We start from the raw sequence: 18112 nt of genomic DNA on the forward strand, positions 1-18112 counted from the left end.
TTCTCCACCCCCGACTCAAATCAAGGATTTTCTAACAACTGTCTCCTGTTTTCGGACTAAGTTCACGACTTTTATTAATAAAGGACGAAGATAATTAATACTACTTAAATTTTGTTTAAGAATTCCCCAAACTTAATTAGAAAAATCTTTTTTTCAAAGCGAAATGAAAACACGGCGCAGCTGCTGCGGAAAAATGTATTTGTAATGTCTTGGGAAGGATCAAATATTGGGAGTGATAGATAATTTTGAGATTGAAGTTGAGATTAAATTGAGTCGGTCTTTCCGTGCGCGAACTCATTTTGGAGATGTGAGTTAGTTAACACACCTGTAATTGCGCTACGCAAGTTTCATTCTTGTCTATTTGCGACTACGGTTAGATCGTCGCTTGCCTCTCTAAGTGACGTAACTGACATTTTGAAAAAAATTCAGGCGATTAGATAGATCGATTCGTCTTGCGAAATTGATTAAGATGGTGTAGATGTTACGGTTAATGTGATAAATTGAAAATTATTAATAATAACCGGTTATTATGAATAATTCCCGACAGTCGCGGTGAAAGTGATAAATTAATCACATTTAACAGTGATTATTTAATAATTCAACCTTAGTACTAACAAATTTCATAAAAGAGAACAACATCTTGTGTACGTACTCGTGTACAGCCAAACTTTTGAACGTTTTGATCATATATTAGTATAATTTGGCATAATGAGTTTGGAATGTTTTTTGCATAATATTACTTTTCCATGATGCCTATAACATAATGTTTTGATTTAAAGCGAAAAATAGGTTAAGGTGCGGCGGGGGTGGCCCTTGGGCCACCCCTAAGCCGCCTATTTAGTTTTATACACACACAAATGACCTCATATTAATCACATTTACCAAATCATGCGGTAATTATTCATAATAACCGGCGATTATTCATAATTTTCACATTTATCACTTTGACCGTAACATAGATACCTCAGTTTCGAAAAAAATTTCAGATACGTCAGTTAGAGAGACAAGCGACGAGATGTGAATCCAGATTTACTGAAATTGGTTAGAATATCTAAATGAATAGCATTAATGATTCCATGCTTAAATTTGTATTGAGTTATGAACTTTACTTTACAATACTATGATCTGAATCTGGATCGGTAAAGTCAGGAACAGTTATTGTGAGATTTATAACAGGAACTTAGGGAGTAATTTTACATATTTTCCAAGCGGGCTGGTTGATGGGTAAGAAATAGAATTTTATCGTTAAGATTTTTAACAGAACTGCAATTAAAATAATGGGTGTAATTATCTATCAAAATAATCAGCAGACCCAAAGAAAAATCACGCCATTCAAAACCATCGGTAATCGAGAGCAATTACCAAAGTCGCCAAAACCTCGCAATTTGGCGGCATTTACCCAAAACAAAAGGTCCGTCGCCCTCAATTCTTCCGAAATTAGTGATGACTTCAATAAAAATAATTCTTGTCTCTCACCCAAATTGCATCGCGAAAAGTCCAAGAAAGCCTTTAATTAAGGCCCCCCTCGGCATCCCGTAAACAGCGGGCCGTCCAGTGTTGCCAGAAGGTTACTTTTGAACTGCTGTGGTTACTTTTAGGTTACATTTAATGAAATGGTTACTTTTAGTTAGGTGATTTTTCAGAAATTGTAGAATTAACTTTACAGGTTATTCAGTAAAAATATTAATAGTGACAATTTCAAAATTATGTCAAAAAGTGCATAAATCCATGAAACGTTTTTGGTCACTTTTCGAATTTAGATGATCAATTGTATTCATTTTCCATCCATGAACAACCTTACACAATCATCGCTCCGCACCCCCCCCCCCCCCCCCCCCCCCCGTATGAAGGTTACTTTTTATTCAAAAAGGTTACTTTTTTTATATTTCTGGTAATTTCTGACTAGACCCGACTGGCAACACTGGGGCCGTCACCTTTTATTTTTGCTAATTCTTGGCCTCTTTTCTTCGCCGCATAAGTAACTTTGGCCCCCTCTTTACGCCTTTTTGTCACCATTTGGATTCTTTCGCGAACCCTTTCTTCCCATCTGCCGCGCCCGTCAATATTAACTCCGACTTAAACTTTTTAATATCCGTTAAATTTTGTTACGCTCGGTAATACCTTTTAAGGAGATTGGGCAAAAATTTGCACCTCTATTTAGAAGAAAAAAGCCGGGCCTTTTAATGAAAAAAGTCACAGTCGACAGTTTTTACATGCTGATAAAGTTTACGCCCTTACAATTAGAATGGTTGCGTAGTCAAATAAGGTTACACGAGGCAAAACCTTAAATAAATAAATAAATAATGTCATACATAATTGAGGTGTAACACACCATATTGCCTATAGCTAATGTCATCAGCACATCACTCATTTTAGTTGTAAAGTAGCATCATTTTAGTTGTAAAATAACGACTTTAACAAAACCACTGTATTATTTTTAAAATGTACCCAAAACCCAAAACACTGGCATAAAAGTTTTACAATACTTCTGCGGTTTGATTTTATTGGCACGAAAAAAAAAGAAAAAACCCCAAATTCGCTGGGGACCGTTAAAAAATAATGTAAATGAGGTGGGAACGTTTGAAAAAAGTTGTTTGACAACAAGAGATCGCGATGGGCTGCGGAGACATGGAATTTTTAATCCATTTCCTTAGCCTATTAATATTCAAGGCGAGGCCGAGTCTGGTTCATCTCCTCTATTATTGCGTGGACTTCTTCGGCACAAAGCACGAAAAGACAGCAGGTTTACTTATTGGAAGAAAATTTGAAAGTCGCACGATAGTGGTAACAACTAAATTAATGAAATATTATTTGAGATAAACATGACATTTAATTTTAACAACATCGTTACTACATATATGTATAGGTACTACAATACAACGTATAGTCTAGTCTCACAGGAACTATGCTGGAATCCCAGCTAGGATACATGTAATGTAAAATTACTTAGTTTTGGTAAACTGTTTCTAGATCATTACAAGTCAACGTTATTATCCAAATGGCTTCAATGCTTCGGTAGGCACATTGATCGTTGATTGAGATGACCTGATCGACAATAGGACACAAATCCGACCTTGTGACATCTCATGAATTATGTCTGACACAAGGTGTTTCTGTAATGCTAGCTCCACACTATCGTCCATCAGTACAGCCAATACCCAACTCTCTCCCAATTCAGGTTGACCAAACATGACCCTCCACACATCTGTAGGCCTTGTTTCAACCTTATTACTTACGGAGGATAGTGTCCTCCATACCTACTCAATCGTGTGAGTAGACTAAAATAATGGTGCGAGTACACTACGCGGGAAATTGGCCAAGCTAAGTCAATGTGAAAACATACTTGATAAGAACTTGACAAGTTTATTCATCCCCACCCCACTGTCGGCAAGTGCGCCCAAGTCTACTTGGCGAATTCCGAGCTACCAGCTACTGAGTTACTTGCCAGGTTGTCCTAAAGTGGAACACGCGACTTGACTTAGGGTTATCTTCGACCAGTATCTGGTCGTAATGCCGAGGCGTATAGTGTACCGGCGCCATAAGACTTTAGATCTGGGTAGGTACTATTTACCACCATTGGACCGATCGTAATGGCGCTGCAATATGATCCAGGATCGTCAACTTCTCTCTCTCGAACTACCTACCTCTCTTTACATATAAGTTTGGACAAACATTTGGACTGTCAAACGATAGTGTGGGGCTGGGGGCATTACAACCCAGAAAGTAGGTTCTCTGTATCTTCTTCCCTTTTGTAATTATTCCCTCGGACGTCTTCGGGGCCGCGGCTTTGATTTCGAAGCTGATTACCTTCCTTTTGTGCTTAATTATTCTGTGGAGGTGCGGCGGTGCAATTATAGGGAATAGTTATTACTTTTGCATTTTAATTTCTAGGACGCTTTGAGTAGGTCCATATTACATTTTGGTTTTAAGTAGATATTCTCTTTTACATTTACTTTGTCACCATTGAATACATTTTTGACTTAATTAAGATGCGTCTTTGCTTTTATCCTTAAAGTACATGCTCAAAGTAAATTTAAACAAGTAAATTTTACTCATTTTAAGTTTATGTTAAATGTTATGCAGGCCGCCACCAACCGGCCATTGTGGAAATTAATTTGGGGGAGGCCTATATTCAGCAGTGGACGTCCTATGGCTGAAATAATGATGATGATGATTATGTTCCACGGCTATGATAATCTGGATTCTGAAGCCTTTGCCTACCTACCAACATTATTTATTACAAACTGTACTGAAGGAAATCTTCATAAATAAGACATGAAACGTGTGTTGAAGTGGAAGTACTTTCTCTCAACAATTTCAATCATAAACCTTTGACACAGAATAAGTAATAGTACCCTTTGACTCTGAGTCAGGTCACCAACTTATTTTTTATACCTATTTGCAGGTGCCGTGCCGTGTGGGGACGGCCGTAAAAGAATACTTTTCCCCACCGCCCACAGGAGGCGTGTCGTAAGAGGCGACAAACTCCTGTAGCACCGGACGGGCAGCAGCGTCTGCGTGCGAAACCAAGTAAAAAACTGCGATCGCCAACCCGCCTGCCAAGCGTGGCGATTAGGGCAAAACCCTCCAAATGGTGGCACAAACAAAAAAACGGCCCCTAGTCCCCGGCGGCCCCACTATCCCGGACCACGGTAGCGGTCACGGTAACGGTGGGGCAAGGGGTGCGAAGAATCCCCGGGGGATGCCAGGCTACCAACACCGACGACCTCTGGCCCTGGCAACCTATAACGCTCGCACACTGCGTACAGACGTGAAGCTAATGGAACTCGAGGAAGCATTGAGCAGGTTACGGTGGGATATCGTAGGATTATGTGAAGTCCGAAGAGAGGGAGAGGACACCATAATTCTCAAATCCGGAAACCTGCTCTATAACCGGGAGGGCGACCAGCAGTCCCAGGGTGGTGTCGGGTTTATCGTCCACAAGTCCCTTGTCAACAACGTGGTCCAGATCGAGAGTGTTTCGGCGAGGGTAGCGTACCTGATACTCAGAATCACCAAACGGTATTCGCTGAAGGTCATACAGGTATACGCACCGACCACGGAACACCCCGACGACGAAGTGGAGACTATGTATGAGGATATTTCCAGAGCCATACATAGCTCCCGGTCCCATTTTACCGTTGTGATGGGGGACTTCAACGCGAAGCTAGGTAAACGAAGCGATAATGAGCCGAAAGTGGGGCAATTTGGGTATGGAGAGAGGAACGCACGTGGCCAACTGCTGGCTGGCTTTATGGAGAGGGAGGGCCTCTTTATGATGAACTCCTTCTTCAGAAAGCCAAAACAGCGAAAGTGGACATGGCTGCATCCCAATGGCGCTACAAAAAATGAGATAGACTTCATCTTGTCGACGAAGAAGCATATATTCAATGATGTCTCTGTGATCAATTCGGTCAAAACAGGAAGCGATCACCGAATGGTAAGAGGCACATTGAATATCAGACCCAAGCTCGAGAGATGTCGACTGATGAAGTCTACGCTCCGCCCAGCGCCCATCCAACTCCAAAACCCCGAAAGCTTTCAGCTCGAGTTGCAAAATCGTTTCGAATGCCTAGGAGACTGCGAAAATGTGGACATATACAATGACAGGTTCGTGGAAATTGTCCAAACGACTGGGTCTAAGTTCTTTAAAACCCGTCNTGGACGTCATTTGGCTGAAAAGAAGAAGAAGAAAGATTTGCAGGTAACTTAACTCACAACTAAACAAACAATGTTATAACGGCCGAGACACACGTTCCAAATTAATTAATACTCCCGAATAATTCTTGTTATTCCTGCCTATTAATTAAGCGGTCACCTCCCCCAAACATCCTAAGATCAGCAATTACACAAATACACCGCTTTGCATCTGTGATATTGCCTTAATATATTCAATATCCAATATCCGCAAGATGATAATTTACGGAGCGGAATCCATTATGGTGTTTACTTGACCTGCTGCGCAGACCACTTAGTTATAAAGATACCGAGGAGTAATCAGAAGTTATCCTGGCTTGGAAATTCGTTCGTTCGTTTCAGCCAAATGACGTCCACTGCTGAATAAAGTTTTCCCCAAGGATTTCCATAATGACCGATCCTGCGCTGCCCACATCCAGGTATTTCCCGCGACCACCATCGCGATCGTCGATCCACCTAGTGGGAAGCCTGTCCTGTCCACACTACGTCTTCCGGGCCGGATTGGATATTATCACCAATGAAAACCTAGTTCAATTTATCCCAAATATCCTACTTGTTCTCGAAGGAGAGATGTGCCTCTCGTACTGCCTAATATGAATAGGTATATTTTATTGTCACCATTAGGTCACGGTAAGTTTCTGGAAAAGCATTCGAAGAGCTCGTGAAGCTGTATTCACAGCTACTATAAAGAATAGAGCTGGTTAATTTTGCAACTTTTGTAACTTCATAAAGAGACAATCGCGAAAAGCTCTTAATCTCTTTGGAATTACGGAACTAACCCTTATGCGGCTTCTATGAGAAAAAGCAGACAACACCTTGCGCTTACTAAGACAACAAGGGTGACCGCTTGCTGTTTCGGCGCGCCTGGTACTTACGCACTTAGCATAAGGGAAAGTACTTGAGTTCCCGAAGGAGAAGGCTCTCCAATTGGGATTGTGTTTGTTGGACGGCAGCTGTTGTCCAAAAAAATGATAGGTTTTAAATATTGTTTTTTGCTTTATCTGGGTAGCTTCATGGACGATTCGAATTTGTGATAATTCTTTTGATTTGTAGGTATATGATAGCTTACAGCTAAATAAAATAAAAACAATATTTTTCAACAATACACGCATATTTTAAGGAAACCATGTTGTGAAACAAACAACGTTTTCAAGTGTTTTTCTGCAGCATGAAACTTTAACCGGATAAAATTGAATCTGAACGCCAAACAAAAACGTCCATATGCATAAACAAACATTTCACCCTGCCAATAACAAAATAAAAGAAAGAAGATAAACAATAAGAAGAAAAACACAAAGGTGAATCGAACACCGCAACTTTGAATTTGGAATTCAAATCTTGCGCGTTGACTTTGCGTCACAATGAACATTCCAAAATAGAAACGGGGGTTCATATTTTTGTAACCGTTTCTGCGATTGAAATGAAAATATGTAAAGGGAGGTAGGAGGTAGGTACACTATGCTCGTACCTACGAGTATAATTAACGTTATCGTAAAATAGTTAGGTATTATTGTTAAATCGCTAGCGACTACATACCCGTGCCCATAACCCTTACTCAAGAAAAAAATTCAAGAATTCGAAAATTACTTATGCAAGAAAAAGTTAAAACTTGAGTAATAATTATAATATTTGCTAAATACAAAAGACAATAGAAATATGAATATAAATAAATAGGAGAAGGGGCAAACTTTCCCTTAAACTATTGAACATAAACAACATCGTTTTGAATAACCCATTTTTATGCCATCCAAAAATATGTTTATGTCCTAACGTCCGTATATTTCAAGGCAAATCCGGGATAATCTATAAATTTCGCCCCGCACTTTCGCTGCAAATTCTAAAGTGACAATATTCCTTATTGTATTCGAAACGTGAAAAATGTACGCTCACCCCTTGAGGGTTGATATACGGTGAGGAGTTATTAAAATTATAAACAAATAAAATTATTCACCACGCACCCCTACGGCCGTGGCTTGAATTCTTCGACTGTGATATGTGACTATGCGAATACAATGTTTATTTATATAAGGTAGGTATGCTAATTTGGTTAGGGCATTAATTACAGGCAACCATAGCACAGAATCTTCGGAATGTTTACTATTTATTTAAATAAGCTCTCAAAGATAACTTTGGCACGACCCAAACCTACTTACCAGTGCTTCGGGACACTAATAAGTATGGGCCAATGCTGAGAGGAAGCAATGCAAGAAACTCATTGATGATTGACTCATTATTATCTTTGTAACGCCTATACTGTCAGAATATCGGCTCAATGAGTTTCAAAAACTTCTTATGTTAAAGGAGGTATTTAAAAATCAAGTCTCCCCTAAAACAAAGTCCCCATGCAAATTCAAGCACACACACCATAAGAATGTTGCTGCAAAAGAAAATACAATTTCCCGTCTTGGATCACATGTCGACGTTTTTCATCTATCGATACAGTTCCCTTTATTTTATATTAAAGCGATAAACATGTCGATCGAGTGCCTCACGCGTGGTCGCGCTCCCTTTGAAAGAATAAACAGGGACGGACTTGGAGGAAAATGGTGGGGGTCGCTTTTGTTTTTAAAACTGAACGAAGAACAATTCAGTGGAAAGACACATGGATGGTAAAGATAACAAAATCGAAAAGTTGGATTAAGATTTAAATCTAAAAACAATTTTGTATCTTTTGATTTTCAAACCACTTTTGTCAATTTTGTCTTTTTATTTTCCAACTACTTTTGGCGCTGAGCACTTATTTTGAGTGTGAGCTTATAACATAACTATAAGACATTATTTGAGTAATGAGCATCCCAATGCCGACTGAAATTGTGTGTTAACTTACTGTGTAACCTGAACCACATCACTGAAATTCTTCTTCGCCTATTGGTGTGTCTTCGAAGAAATTTCAATAAGATGCACCCTACACAAGGCTTTATTAATTTCTTCAGCTGTTCATTTTACATTTAAATCCGAAAATATTTAAATAAATAGTGAATTCATCTCTTTGCTTTCGCTTTCGATAAAACTCCACCCTGAATCCCTACCTGTAAAGGTAAACGCTCAAATATGCAAGTCATGAGAAAACGCTTATCACGGGCTTAGATAGCCCGAGATAGACGGGATGAGTTATGGAGGACCATATTGGGAGGTGATCGGCAATTTCCAGTTTTCTGCATAAGGTTATGTTCCTTCTGCCCACATTTTTATGACTTGTGCTATTTAATCCTGTGCAATGACTACCACCTAATTTGCAGACCATATTGGGAGGTGATCGGCAATTTCCAGTTTTCTACATAAGATTATGTTCCTTCTGCCCAGTTTTTAAATATTATATGACTTGTGATAACAATTCCTGTACAATGACTACCACCTAATTTGCAGACCAATTAAATTAAAAACGTCATCCAAAATATATTTTTATTAAAACACAATAAAATAATTATGTAATACTAGACTGCATCCCACTCAACATCAGGTGCGATTGTGATCAAATGCCTGCCTTGTTATGCATAAAAAAAACATTGAGGTAATATTTTATAAGTTTTGAATTAATTAATTAATAAAAATATTATTTATCCTTCTTTAATGCTGAGAACTCGGTTTATATACAATACACATTTCCGCGTTTTTCTGATACTATGGTGCGAACTTCAAAATCACCGTAAAAAAACGATTTTCCTATCATTATGGCCTACATTCATTATTTCCTAGCAATTCATTTTTATTATAAATAAAAATGAATTGTTGTTCGTTAGTCTGATTAAAACTCGAGAACGGCTGGGCCGATTGAGCTGATTTTGGTTTTAAAATGTTTGTCGTAGTCCAGGGTAGGTCTAAACGGTGAGCAAATAAGGAAAAATTGCGATGGCTTATTTATTGCCTTTAAGGCGGAACAGAGGTCGCGGGGTCAGCTAGTTTTAAATAAATAAATAAATTTTAACACTTAATTCTCGACTGATGCATTCGGGAGGCCTGCAGCACATCTGCTTTTCTCGCTCGATCGCACAATCTAACTAAAGGACAATAATTATGGTGACGTATGTCAAAACCTCCAAAACTTATTAAAAATCTCTTACTTACTTCTTGTATCGCAATATTGGTGTGAACAGTAGTGTTCACATTTAATATCGCGCTGCCATTGCGCGTTGTATTCAGGTATATGGTGGAGTCCGTTAAATTTTTATATTTGGGCCCTCTACATAAGCCAAGGCTTGTGACCTTTATGATGAAGGGACCCTGATGGTAGAAAGTTTTATTGCTATTTTATGTATTTTAAACAAAAATAAATAACAAACTGAGTTCCCAATAACCTTCTGGATCCTATTTAGGAACTAGAACATAATTAAACTGCATTAAAAATTATACATATAAATTAAGTCCTAGAAGATAACATTAACCCTAAAATGCTACAGGACAATGTAGTCTAATACTAAAGTAATAAGTCACTGACTTGCCAGGGATTAAGTAACGATTACAAAACCGAATATTTAAAATATTTACATAGTAGATAATGGGTCTGAATCTGATGAAGTACTTACATAATGATTGTTATCCTTGGATAAGTCAAACGCAAGAATACTTGGTATGAACAACGTAAACATTAGAAGAATCATTTTTTTGCCATTAAAAATCACTTTATCTTCACCCAAATATTATGCTGTGGATGATACCTTTGTAAGCAATGATCTAGGGAAATGATCCACATAAATATTATTATTTCGTTGGTAAAATATGATAATATCGGTAATTGCATTGTAATGATTTGTTTATTGCCCTCATTACTAGTAAATTCTAGTACATGTTTTGAGTCAATTGCGGAGCATAAGTGATGATAATTATTAAGTATTTACATGATAGTTCTAACTGTCGCATAGGGAAACCTATACGTTGGTTTGTTTTGTCACAGGACGTACTTGTCAAATACTTTGCTGTTTAGACACTGTAGCGACGAAATAATAATTTATGATATGACGTAACTTCTTTCAAATAAAATTGTGTGGTTGACTCCAATAACACCACCTTACGAAGCAAGCTAGCTTACTTTTCCCCTTCCCTTTACAAAACGCCAAAACACAATTCCGTATATCATACTCGTATATTATTAGTATTATTTATTACGTCATTTCAAAATTTTACATTTAATTGCCGTTTTCCGGTGGCTGATATGAATTTATATAAATTGGATTTTTTTTGGATCATCAATAAAATAACTACAGATAAATTAAAAATTGACATCAACCAAAATATCATTTATTAAAACACAATAAAAATTCATTACATTTGAGGTAATATTTCATAGGTTTTGAATTCATTAATTAATAAGGATATTATTATTTACCCTTCTTTAATACTGAGAATTCCGCTTGTATACAATACATATTTCTGCGTTTTTCTGCTACCATAGCGCGAACATCAAAATCACCGTAAAAAAATGATTTTCCTATCATTATAGCTGTAAGTTCTGTGATATTGATCTCTACGTGATGAAATCCCTAAAACAAATTAAAATGACAACTTAAAACTACTACTGACATCACCTATACTTACTAATATTATAAAGCTGAAAAAAGACAATGCCGGAAATTGGCGTCTTTTTTTTTTTCGCGCGGCCATCGACCAAACTTTGTTTTTTGATTACAAAATAGTGTAATAAACCAAACTTACTATGACATGTATACCTCTAAACTCAGTCTGAACTGAGTTACGAGCATTAGAAGTTTGATGATTTTCATAAGATTTGCTTTTTGCGCGCAAAGTTTTCTAACAAATTGCAACAAAATAGTGAGATTGTATGTGTAAACAAACAATACCATCCATTAAAGGCTCCAGACATCAGTATGGAGCAGAATCAGCACAATAAAAAAATAGCGCAATATTTTGTTGCAATTTCTTACAAAACTTGCGCACAAAAAGCGAATCTAGTATGAAAATCATCAAACTTCTAATGCTCGTAACTCAGTTCAGACTGAGTTTAGAGGTTACATGCCATAGTAAGTTTGGTGTATTACACTATTTTGTAATCAAAAAACAAAGTTTGGTCGATGGCCACGCGAAAAAAAAAAGACGCCACTTTCCATACAAAATCTGGCATTGCCATTTGTTTATTTGTTTGCTTGAACGTACTAATCTCAGGAACACCTGACTAGTTTGAGAAATTATACATATTTGTGTTGGATAGCCCATTTATCGAGGAACTAGCTTTCCGCCCGCGGCTTCGCCCGCGTGGAATTTTGTCTGTCACAGAAAAACTTTATCGCGCGCGTCCCTGTTTCAAAAACCGGGATATAAACTATCCTATGTTCTTTCCCGGAACTCAAACTATCTCTATGCCAAATTTCATCAAAATCGGTTGCGAGGTTTAAGAAAGCGTAACAGACAGACAGACAGACAGACAGACAGACAGACAGACAGACAGACAGACAGACAGACAGACAGACAGAGTTACTTTCGCATTTATAATATTAGTTGGGATTAACATGCATAAAATCACCCAGTATGATAATTATATGAGAAGTAAAATAAAATGTTGCAAAAACTGGAAAAATAATTTTACTTACTTTCTTAATAACACAATTCGTAGTTTTAAATTGTGTGTTTACTAATTCAGCTAATATTAAGCTGTTCTGGCAGAGATTTTGAACTTTAGTGCTCCACAGCAGCTTCGATGAATTATTTTTTTTAATGTAATAAAATAATTTCATCTGAAATCCATAAAAAAATCTAATTTACTTGTTTTGATCGGTAACGATGGCATATCAAACTACTAACACTCCCAGAATTCTATGCATTTTTTAATGTTTATGTTTATCCCCCAGGTTTTCCACAACGACCGGCTCTGCACAGTCCAGGTACTGCCCGCGACCTTCACTAGGTCGTCGGTCCACCTAGTATGAAGCCTTTCACTACATTATACACACCTACTTCCGGTCCATAGGTACCACACGAGAACTTTTCTGTCCCAACGTCCATCAGCTCTACAAGCTATGTGCCTCGCCCACTCCTAATTCGCTTTGGCAATTCTCCGGGCTACGCGCTGGTTTACTTGTGGATCTCCTCATCACTAAAGGATAATAATATTATGGTGACATTAATAACTAAATATTATAAAAAATCTCGTACTTACTTCTTTTATCGCAATATTTGTGTGAACAGTACTATTCAAATTTAATATATAGCTCCCATTGCGCGCTGTAGTCAGGTATATGGTAGAGTCCGTTAAATTTTTATATTTTGGCTCTCTACAGAAGCTAAGGCTTGTGACCTTCATGATGAAGGGACCCTGATGGTAGAGAGTTTTATTGCTATTTCATGTATTTAAAATAAAATTAAATAACAAACTGAGTTCCCAATAACCTTCTGGATCCTAGGAATCCTTAGGAACTAGTACATACATACATTAATATTTATACAGGATGTGCTTTTGTAAAATCACGCCCAGCTCAGGGGTGGTAGGATGCACGACGACACTGATGGCAAAAATAAATATTTTAAAAAATACCTTAAATTTTTGTAAAAAATTCCATGAAATCAGGAATATTGTATTATTACGTGGGCGAGCTATCGGTCAGAATAAGCTACTTAATCAACTCCCTAAATATTGCGAGGATTGAAATCAACACTGTATTTTTCTTGTAATTACTTTCATGTGTACCTACTACGACTCCTGAGATGGACGTTGTTTTACAAAACCACAACCTGTATAACTTAAGTCCTAGACGGTAACATTAATACATTGATGTTTTTATACAGGGTGGCCAAAACAGTGAGGTCTAAAAGAAAAATTTAGATTCCTTACATCAAGGGGTACCTACCTAAATCACCCCCATGTATGTAATACGATTGTGCTTAGTTTAGGAGATAGAGTTAATTTTGTGATATTTTAAAATTTTGTGACCTAGTAGGCTTTAAACATTTTTATCTTTTTTTTGGAGTGACTTTTCTCTGATTATTAATTGCAGATGTTTGAAAAAAATAATCACTTTCCTATCTTTGATTCAAGATACAAAAGTTTTGCTATAAACATTAAAATTAGGTTTTTATCAGAACACTATCACTAAAAGTTTAAGTAAAAAACAGAACTTCCATAGGTCCAAAACCATTTTAAAAACTGCGCCGTTTCCTGAACTTTCATAATAATACAAAAAAACATGTACTTAATGGGCCACTATTTCCTGTAATCAGTTCACTAAAGTGGTAAGTCGGAGATTCCGTTACATGTTTTTGACTTTCTTAGAGTGAATTAATATTGGGAATCCTCTAAGTTTACATTACGTAGAACAGATTTAGAGCAGTAACTGGACAGAACATGTTTTTATTCTCAACGAGGAAGCTCTTGCCCTTCATCACACCTGGTGGAAACTGATGTTTAGGCTAAAGGTGGAAGAGATCTTTAACTACAGAAGAACTATGGCTCCTACCTCCAAATGCCGGAATACAGTAATGCTATTAACATTATTGTTATAGTGACAGACTTAGGAAGATAGAGTTGCTAGCCAGGCAGAGATAATTTTTTTTTCAAACATCTGCAATTTATAACAAATCTGTCGAAAAAAAAATCTGAGAAAAGTCACCCCAAAAAAAAGATAAAAATGTTTAAAGCCTACTAACTAGGTCACAAAATTTTAAAATATCACAAAATTAACTCTATCTCCTAAACTAAGCACAATCGTATTACATACATGGGGGTGATTTAGGTACACCTTGATGTAAGGAATCTAAATTTTTCTTTTAGACCTCACTGTTTTGGCCACCCTGTAGAGTACTTACATTTTTTTATTAATAACCCTAAAATGCTACAGGACAATGTAGTCCAATACTAAAGTTATAAAGATAATACGTCACTACTTGCCAGGTATGAACCATTAATAAAAACAAATATTTAAAATATTTACTTAATAATGTTAGATTATGGTGTAGGTATTGATAAAGTACTTACATAAGTGTTGTTATCCTTGGATAAGTCAAAGGCAAGAATACTTGGTATGAACAACGTAAACATTAGAAGAAACATCTTTTCCCTTAAAAATCACTTTATCTTCAGTCAAATATTATGCTGTGGATGATACCTTTGTAAGCAATGATCTAGGGAAATGATCCACATAAACATTATTATTTCGTTGGTAAAATATGATAATATCAGTAATTGCATTGTAATGATTTGTTTATTACCGTCATTACTAGTCAATTCTAGTACATTTTTGAGTAATTTGCGGAGCATAATTGATGATTATAAAATAGGTGTCGTGGCCATGGCCTGTTGTCGAAAATGACACTATATGTCAAAGTCTTCTTCTTCTTTTTTTAGGGTTCCATAGCCAAATGGCAAAAAACGGAACCCTTAAAGATTCGTCATGTCTGTCTGTCTGTCTGTCCGTCCGTCCGTCTGTCCGTCCGTATGTCACAGCCATTTTTTTCCGAAACTATAAGAGCTATACTGTTGAAACTTGGTAAGTAGATGTATTCTGTGACCCGCATTAAGATTTTGATGCAAAAATAAAAAAATAATAATAAGTATTGGGGGCTCCCCATACTTAGAACTGAAACTCAAAATTTTTTTTTTCGTCAAACACATACGTGTGGGATATCTATGGATAGGTTTTCAAAAATGATATCGAGGTTTCTAAAATACTTTTTTTCTAAACCGAATAGTTTGCGTGACAGACGCTTCCAAAGTGGATATAAACTACCAACGAAAATTGTTTTGAACGAGATCTAGTAAGTAGTTTTTTTAATACCTCGTAAATCGTAAACCGCTTATTACCGCGTAATCTTTCATACAAATAACTTAAATTAAAAAAAAATAATTTAAATTTCATAAATCAATGGTACGGAACCCTTTGTGCGTGAGTCCGACACGCACTTGGCCGGTTTTTTTTATATGGCCCGGTCAGGGATATTTTAAAAATTAGGTTACAAAATTTTAGAAAGAATCTTTAATGACCCTGGCTGAAAAATTAAAAATTTTTGTTAAAAGAAAAAAATTGGAAACTTGTCCATTCCAATATACATATTTTCATATTACCTATGACGTCATTTCACAATAATATACTTTTGATTGCCGTTTTCAGGAGGCCGACTTGAATTTATAATATAAATTGAAATTTTTATTCTATGATGCTAACTCTCCAAGCAATGCTATTAACCGTAACACTTACCTCTTAGGCCCAGAACAGACGGTGAAACGCAACTGCAACGAAACTGCAACTGCTAGTTACTTTTGAGTTGCATCGAAGTTTCTGCCATAGCGTCCGTTGAGAGACCACACATGACGCGACCAGTTTGAAACTTTCAGTTGCAGTTTCATTCATCAGAATCATCACAAAGTTTCAGTTGTGTTTCACCGTCTCTTCTGGGCCTTATTCCGAGAGTACGGTGTATTAACCCTCCTTTCCCCCTGGACAGGATCGCGGGTTCTCCGGACAGTCCGGACACCTCAACAATGCCGTTAAAAATGATCCCGTCAGCTGTCGATCCTGATGGATCACTTGATGAAGAGGATAACTATTTGCTCTTCTAAATTGATACTCATCGGTTTACCTGAAGGTATGTGGAACATAGTTCACGGTATATTTGCTGATATGTTTTTTGATAAAGAATGTAAGACGACATATTTTTAACGTTTGACTTGATATGCCGTCAGTCTAACTAATTTAATTTTCATTAATGGTAAAACAATATTTTTAAGCTGTAGAATACCACCACTAAATATATTATAAATTATAATATTTCGCTCACCCTTAAGTATCGATGATTTAATACTCAATACCTACTCAATAATTTATTGCATCCATAATGTTAAAAGTTAAAAGATTGTGTATGGACGCTTATAAAAACTGAACCATATTGCACGCAGCCGCAATATTCCCTGTTAATGAAACATTCCAAAATCGCCACAAAAGAAGTTGTAACATAACTCACTCAAGTAACGTTTTCATACAAACATTGTTTCAAGCGAGGGTAACTCCTTTATTGCCACACATCGAGGTATTCCCTACAATACCTCTAGACCAGTGGTTCCCAACGTTTTCTGAACCGGGGACTACTTTGATTGCTTTATTCGTCGCAGGAACAATGTATTTTTTAATAACCGTAAATAAATTTAAACACAAAACTCTATCTAAAATAAGTATTAATTTAAAAAGAAAACCCTTAAAACGAAGACATTTTTATCAAATACCAAATCAACTACAATAACAATGTGATTTTCGACCTTGCAATTCCTTGCATTCTTCTGTATAATTTCGGTTCGCGAATATTAAAATCGTTTGTGGAACATGTTTCTATTCCTGCGGACCACCGTGATCTATGGACCACTGGTTGGGAACCCCTGCTCCTAGACCCATAAGCCCATAACGTTTGTTTCTCGATTGTGTGAACAACCGGCCGCTTGGGACGCAACTTCCATTCCCCATGGGTACATGTCGGGAGCAGAGTTTTACGGCGAAATTAATATGGCAAATTAATGCCATACTGTATAATTTTAGGGCTTCTTGCGACACTCCACGCCGACATATTGCGAATTGTAACACACTGGGGTGAGATTCGTATCGTTTTTAGGGTTCGCTACAAAATTAAAAGCTCTTTAAGTTTTTTCTATGAGAAAACATTGATCACAAAGTTATTTTTTATTACACTGTACTTTATTTCATTTATGTTATTTCGATATTTAACCTATAGCATCTTTGATCCCTGTTAAAAAAGTACTTTAAATCAGAATAAAAATATTGAGACGCTGATGTGCGAACAAGCAGCACCAGCAAAAGAAAAAATACGCGAAAGTCCGAAAATATATCCACTGAATTTCAACTGAAAATGCCAAAGTTTATTCTTTCTGAAAATGTTTATTTATGTGCAAATCTTATTTTTCTCAAAACATGATGCATGCATATGCCAACATATGAATTACACCCTGAATACAATAAAAAACAGTCCGTTACCGATTCAAAATCTACCTATTTAGTTAGACGGAACCCTTACATCGTCACAGGGTCGCCCTTCACCAGTTTTTCCATATGGAAATGAAGAACGGAGCGCAAGACAACAGTGATATGCTAATTGAAGGAAAACAGCACGGTTCTGTTTATTTTCTGTCAGCGAGAAATAGGAACCGGTTAAATGGCCCGTTTTTCAAAATTGGCAACATTTATCTCTTGCAATTAGATCGCGATCTGGTCAAGTTCCCACGATTGGAAAAAACTTGGGAGAATATTGAGACGTGAAAAGTAATGGTTAAGAGTTGGAAGTTGGAAGTGAAACCTGCGACTGTTTTATTTATTTTTATTTTTTGTTGAAAGAACCTATTTTTTAATATATTGTGATTTTTCAGACGTTTACTTCCATAGTGTAATATTACTGTTGTGGGGCTTAGCTGCGGGCACTGAAACTGGATTTTGCAGAAGAAAGGGTAATCATTAATATCATAATCTCTATC

At 36.8% G+C, this 18112-nt stretch overlaps 1 long non-coding RNA gene and 1 pseudogene across 1 annotated transcript in view; both read left to right on the plus strand.

The window, feature by feature from the left end:
* Positions 1-18112, plus strand: part of LOC114352182 (uncharacterized) — a 29511-nt gene that overhangs the window by 2970 nt on the left and 8429 nt on the right. The window lies entirely within an intron of this gene.
* Positions 4540-5527, plus strand: LOC114352181 (uncharacterized; annotated as a pseudogene).

This window comes from Ostrinia furnacalis, unplaced genomic scaffold (genome assembly GCF_004193835.3).
Source record: "Ostrinia furnacalis isolate ACB-3 unplaced genomic scaffold, ASM419383v2 OfSCF1268, whole genome shotgun sequence".
In the NCBI taxonomy this organism is placed as follows: Eukaryota; Metazoa; Arthropoda; class Insecta; order Lepidoptera; family Crambidae; genus Ostrinia; species Ostrinia furnacalis.